Here is a 7,124-nt window from a genome sequence, read left to right as displayed (position 1 = left end):
AGCCCTTGCAAAATTGAAGTCAATGTCAATCAGGGGGAAACTCTCCACTGGTTGGAGTCATACCTTGCGCAAAGGAATATGGTGATGGTTGTTGGTGGCCAATCATATCAGTCCCAGAACATTGCTCAAGAGTTCCTCAGGGTCACGTCCTAGGCCCCAACCATCTTCAGCTGCTTCATCAGTGACCTTCCCTGTATCATAAGGTCAGAAGTCGGGATGTTCACTGATGATTGCAAAATGTTCAGTCGCATTAGCAACTCCTCAGATACTAAAGCAGTCCATGTCCACATTTGGAGAGACCGGGACAGCATTGGGCTTGGGCTGATAAGTGGCAAGTAACATCAATGGCAAAAAAAGGTGGCTCTGTGGCGCAATGGATAGCGTGTTGGACTTCTAAATGATGAGGAAAAATGATATTCAAAGGTTGTGGGTTCGAGTCCCACCAGAGTCAGATTTTAGGGTGGCACAAGTGGTGCAGTGGTTAACATCACAGCTCCAGCGACCTGGGTTTGTTACTGGGAACTGCCTGTGCGGAGTTTGCAGGTTCTCCCGGTGAGCGTGTGGGTTTTTGCAAATCATGTGAGGATTCATTTGCAGTCGAGAAACAAGCAGAATGCAGAAAGTGCAGAGGAGAGCTGAAAAAGGAAATGAGATCAGCAAGAGAGTGCATGAGAAAAGATTAGCAGGTCACATGACTGGGAACACTGAAGTCTTTTACCAACATATGGACAGTCAATGAAAGGGTGGGTCAATTAGAGATCCTGTGGAGGCAGAGGGTGTGGCTGAGGTACTAATTAAGTACATTTCATCTGTCATCACAAAATAAGTGGATGCTGCAAATGTCACAGTAAAGGAGGAGGTTGTGGAGAATTTGGAGGGGAGGAAAATAGATAAAGAGGAGACAATTACAAGGTTGCCAGTGTTCACAATAGAAAGGTCACCTGGTCTGGATGGGCTGCATCCTGGGTTGCTGAGGGAAGTCAGGGTGGAAATAGCGGAGACTCGAACCACAATCTTTCAATCCCCCTTTCTATGGGAATGATGCCAGAGGACTGGAGGATGCAGGTAAGCTTAGGTAGTTCGATCTCAGTTTAACTTGACCGTTTTTATAATGTATCCATTGTAATAACTAACAAGGTTAAGAAAGCTATTTTATAATTAACACATGACCAAAGGAGCCATTTTGTGTTCAGTACTAACGTTTGTATCCTGTGTAATTAATGAGTAGCTACCCATCCTGAAACAGATGATTGGAAAAGTAATGAACCATGATTGAGTTATAATTAATGAATCAATAATCATTTTAGAGAGAATGGGTTTTCATTTAAAGTTTGTTAAATCTAATTACTGTGAGTTTCTGTGTCTTTGTGGGAAAGGGCAGTTTCAGCGAAATGTATTCAAACAATGGACCTTTCTAGGACCCATGGTCTGGTACATCGTGACCTTCAGGAGTCTCGATTTAATGAATAGGCAACTTGTTTCAGATCAGATTGGGGGACAGTGTGAAACCACTCCATTGTACTCATGTCTGAGATTCTGAGGACAGGTGGCTCTCAGTGGAAGACATCATTAAGAACTAATTAAATGTACCTAGCAACAGATAGGGGCAATTATTATTTTACAAGGCGGTGTGATGGCCATCCAGGGGTTAAAAGTAGGGATCTTGTAAGGTTTCAGTGTGCAGGAACACTAGAAGATCTCAGGGGTAAAGGCTCAGATCATCAAACAAGTTCTCCACCTGACGAGGGATCTAGACTGGACAAAGAGGACCGTGACACTCTGAGACCAAGCTCGACCAGTCCACACACCTGCTAGAGCTGTAAAGTTATATTGTCCAAGTTTGTTAAATATGATTTTACTTTCAATTATTAAGTACTATTTTACTCTCAATAAATGCTCAGGACTTATTAATCAATTATCCTGTTGCCTTAATTGGTTAAAGTCATAACCAAAGAGATTGTCCACAATAGACTTTCCAGAATTAAAAGATACATCTGCAAGGATTGTTAATTTTACAGCCCTGTTTAAAAAGAGAGATAAACCCAGGAACTACAGACCAGTTAGTATAAAGTCGGTGGTGGGGAAAATATTAGAGACAATTATCCAGGAGAAAATTAACTGTCACTTAGTAGAACATGGGCTAATAAATGACAGCCAGTACAGATTGGTTAACAGAAGATTGTGTCTGAAATAATTAATTAATTTCTTTGATGAAGTTTCACAGAGAGTTGACCAGGGTAGTGTGGTTGATGGTGTGTGTCTGGACTTCAAAATTGTGTTTGAAAAAGTACCATAAAATAGACTTGTTATCAAAATTTGAGCAGATGGGATTAAAGGGGCAGTGGCAGCGTGGATACAAAATTGGCTGAGGGACAGAAAGCATAAAGTAGGGTGAATGCTTGTTTTTCAGAATGGAGGGACCAATACAGTAATGTCACTGTTGTTGTAGTGTGTGCAGTGTCTGACCCTGAGCTGTTTTAGGGTGGGGGCTGTTTGTGATGTTCCTGTGGGGTGCATTATCATCAGGGTATCTCTCTGAGCTGTCACAGGGATGGGGCAGTGTGTGATATCCTTGTGCATGTCATGCAGTCCCACTGGCTTGCGGTTCCATCCTGATGCCAAGAAACAGAGCCCCATCGATGGGCAAAAAGTCTCACTTCTCTTTGGGTGTCTTGAGAGAAAAGCAGGGTTAGGGAGTAAACCTGGACAGTAAATCCGGAGTGGAGTCCTGGAGGCGGTTACCTGTTACTTAACAGGCAGTTTTCCAGCAACTCCTGTATCAGAGCTGGTACCAAGCAGTACTGGTTTTTCCCTTTCCTTTGGACAATACTAGCAATGCTGAGAGGGGGTCCTGATGCTCAGGGTCTCCATACTATTTGCCCAGGAGAGGACACTCCAGCTTTGTGGTTAAACATTAACACAACATGGGAAGAAACAGTTACCAATTATAAGCTCTCATTCAATTGGTGTAGAGTATGAGCACCAGGGGTGACTTCCGACAGTGGGAGAGAACATCAGATCTCATTGGATAACTACCATGTACTCCAAGCTGGGCAGCCCCCAGTCAGTTAGTTGCTATCCTGCCACGACCTGCTTACTTCAATGGGTGCTTGGAGCTTAGAGAGTCATCTCTCAACAGGTGGATCGATAATCTATGCACCAGGCAAGACAAACTTAACAAAGAAGACACCAGTCCTTTGCATCACAAACTGGAACGTGAGGACCATGTGTCCTGGCCTTACCGACAACCTTCTGCAGGTTGATGACACACACAAGACAGCTGTGATGGACAAAGAACTCACAAGACTCAATGTGGACATTGCTGTGCTGCAAGAAACTAGACTCGTTCAAAGTGGATCCCTCAAAGAGAAACACTACACCTTCTTCTGGCAGGGGTAAGCCCAAGAGGCAACTCGTGAGCCTGGAGTGGGTTTCACAGTAAAAAATATGCTACTTGCGATGAGTGAACCCCCCCCCCCACCCCCCACAGTTGGCTCAGAGACTCTTCCTACTCTTCACTTGTCAACAAGCGCGGGCCCAGTTAATCTCATGTGCACCTTTGTCCCGACACTCACCGCCACCCCAGATGTCAAGGATCAATTCTATGTGACACTTGACACTGCCATCAGTAGAATTCCCAGCACCGAGGGTCTGTACCTTCTAGGAGACTTCAACACAAGCTTGGGTACTGACTACAGCTTGGCCAACGAGCATACGGCACCAGGGGCTTGGCAAGATGAACAAAAATGGACAGAGGTTGCTGGAGCTATGCTGTCACCATGGATTCTGTGTGATGAACAGCTACTTCCAGGTCAAGCTGTGGCACAGGGTGTCCTGGAGACATCTGAGATCACGCCACTGGCACCAGCTAGACCTTATCATCACCAGACGTACCACCCTCAGCAGTGTCCTCATCACTCGCAGCTATCACAGTGCTGACTGTGACACTGACCAGTCCCTGGTGTGTAACAAGGTCAGGCATCAGACAAGGAAGCTTCACCCATCCATGAGGAAAGGTCGTCCTCTGATCAACACTCGCCGAACCACTGATCCAGAAAGGACCCAGGAGTTCCTCAACATCCTCGATCAGGCTCTTTCAAACAACAATGCATTCACTGTGTATGGGAAAAGAGATGGGAGGAATGCTGACTGGTTTGAGGCTTATTGGACTGAAATAGAGTCAGTTATTGCAACTACGAGGAGAGTCCTCATGAACTACAAAGCAGTCCCCAGCAAACAAAATCTCGATGCTCTCAAAGCTTCCGCAAACAGGTCTCTGCAGACTGCTCGGCCCACCTCCTTCTGAAATGTGTCTTTGCAAAGCAGGTGTGGAAAGAGATGCAGTGGTTTTTGTCGAGGTTCATCCCAATCAGCTCTGTAACACAGGAGTCTGTGCTCTACGGGTTGTTCCCAGGGACGCACACCGAGACAAACATCAACTGCTGCTGGAGGACTCTCAATTCGGTGAAAGATGCCCTTTGGTCTGCCCGAAACTTGCTGATCTTCCAGAGCAAAGATGTGTCCATGACCGAATGCTGCAGACTGGCATATTCCAAGGTCCAGGACTACGTGCTGAGGGACGCACTAAAGCTTGGGGCAGCCGCAGCAAAGGCTCAATGGGGAAAGACCACAGTGTATGGTCCCACCACCAAGTTGAACTGAGGGGCTGGATTCATGGGAAATCCCTCGAACTGTATTGGGAAAATTTTCATTTGCTGTAAAATGTAAAAAATGTATATGGCATGACAAATGAAATGGGAGGGTTGTGAGGCAACTCATGATTGTATTGAAGGAAACTGATCTCCCTTGTGCTGTTTGCATTTTTTGACTTGGTGCTGTTTGAAACTGTTCGGTAATGTATTTTTTACAGATTTTTATGAATAAAGTATATTTTAGAAATTAAAAAAAAAACTGCTCGGCACTGCTGGTTAATCAATACTGGTTAAAACTCTGCAACAGCATACAATCTGCTGCTGAATCCGGGGATGCTAGAGGGATGTATGAAGGAATTAAGAAAGCAATGGGACCAGCAGTAACTAAATCAGCACCTTTGAAGACAAAGACAGTGGCGATCAACACTGAACCTAACAAGCAGATGGAAAGGTGAGTGGAGCATTACCTTGAACTCTACATAATGGAGAACATGGTCATTGAAGTAGCTCTCAGTGCCATTCCAGACTTCCCTGTCATGGAGGAGCTGGACAGTGACCCCACCATAGGAGAGCTCAACAAGGCCATTGACCGTCTTGCCAGTAGTAAAGCCCCGGGAAATGATGGTATTCCACCTGGAATCATCTAAAGTGGAAAAGCGGCTCTACTGCAGCATCTCCATGAACTTCTGTGTCTCTGTTGGAAGGAAAGATCTGCACCTCAAAACATACGTGATGCAAATATTGTCACCTTGTACAAAAATAAGGGGGAAATCGCAGTGACTGCAGCAATTACTGAGGCATCTCCTTGCTAAGTATTGTGGGGAAGGTCTTTGCTCACATTGCTCTGACCAGATTGCAGACCCTGACATCACACATCTATCCTGAGTCTCAGTGCAGCTTCAGAGCTGGTAGATTGACAGTCGACATGATTTTCTCACTTCGGCAGTTACAGGAGAAGTACTGTGAACAGTACAGACCACTCTACATTGTCTTTATAGACATCACCAAGACCTTCGATCGTGTCAGCAGAGACGGAATCTTCAAACTGCTGTGGAAACTAGGCTGCCCTCCTGAACTCTTGGGCGTCATTTCTTTCCACGAGAACATGCACAGTTCCGTCAGTTAAAATGGAGCAACATCAGACACTTTCAAGATCAGCAGTGGGGTAAAGCAGGTTGTGTCCTGGTGCCAACTCTCTTAGGAACATAGGAGGAGGCCATTCAGTCCGTCCAGCCTGCTCTGTCATTCAATTAGATCATGGCTGATCATCTACCTCAGCACAACTTTCCCGTGCTCTCCCCATATCCATTGATGTCATGAGTATCAAGATTTCTATCAATTTCTGTCTTGAACATGCTCAATGATTGAGCTGCCACAGTCCCCTGGGGTAGAAAATTCCAAAGATTCACCACCCTCTGAATTAAGAAATTCCACCCTATCTCAGTTTTAAATGGCCTATCCTTTATTCTGAGACTATGTCTCCTGGTTTTAGACGCACCAACCAGGGCAAACATCCTGTCTACATCCACACTGTCACGCCCTGTAAGAATATTCTAAGTTTCAATGAGATCACCTCTCACTCTTCGAAACTTTAAGGAATACAGGCCTAGTTTCCTCATAAGACAATCCCACCATCCCAGGGATTAGTCTGGTGACCCTCCGTTGCACTCCCTCTGTGGCAAGGATATCCTTCCTTAGATAAGGAAACCAAAACTGTGCACAATACTTCAGCACCATCTCACCAAGGCTCTATACAATTGCAGCAAGACATCTTTATTCCTGTACTCATGACCCCTCGTGTTAAGGCCAACATACCATTTGCCTTCCTAATTGATTGCTGCACCTGCATGTGAGCTTTTAGTGTCTCATGAACCCAGGTCCCTTTGGACATCAACACTTCCCAACCTCTCACCATTTAAGAAATACTCTGTCTTTCTGTTTATTCTACCAAAGTGGATAACTTCACACTTATTCACATGATATTCCATCTGTCACTTCATTCACTTATCCTGTCCAAGTCCCCTGGAAGCCTCCTTGTAACCTCCTCACAGCTCACATCTTTACAATTAGCATACTCTTCTCCATTCTGCTATTTTACACTTTCAGTGACTCAGATGGGGGTGTCCACCTGCGTACCAGAGCTGACGACAAGCTGTTCAACTTGGCAAGACTGTGCACCAAGATCAAAATGGGTAAATTCCTAGTCCGTGAGTTGCTGTTTGCTGATGACACTGTGCTGAAATCCCATAATGAAGTTCACTTGCAGCAGCTTGTATATCGGTTCTCCCTGGCCTGCAAGGAGTTTGGACTGATGATCAGCATCAGGAAGATCAAAGTTATGGACCAGGACGTAGAGACTCCACCTTCCATCAACATCGACAACCTCACTTTGGAGGTTGTCAACAGCTTCACATACCTTGGATCAACAATCACCAGCAATCTGTCCCTTGATACTGAAATCAGCACCAGGAT

General features: G+C 45.2%; 1 non-coding gene across 1 annotated transcript; it reads left to right on the top strand.

Moving 5' to 3' along the window:
• The first annotated feature begins 359 nt into the window (after positions 1 to 359).
• Positions 360 to 451, top strand: trnar-ucu (transfer RNA arginine (anticodon UCU)). Its single transcript is given in 2 exon segments — positions 360 to 396; positions 416 to 451. It is a non-coding gene; the product is annotated as a tRNA-Arg (tRNA).
• Positions 452 to 7,124: the final 6,673 nt, after the last annotated feature.

This window comes from Heterodontus francisci, chromosome 28 (assembly GCF_036365525.1).
Source record: "Heterodontus francisci isolate sHetFra1 chromosome 28, sHetFra1.hap1, whole genome shotgun sequence".
Classification (NCBI taxonomy): domain Eukaryota; kingdom Metazoa; phylum Chordata; class Chondrichthyes; order Heterodontiformes; family Heterodontidae; genus Heterodontus; species Heterodontus francisci.
Note: the sequence above shows the minus strand (reverse complement) of the source record. Positions and strands in the feature narration are given on the sequence as shown.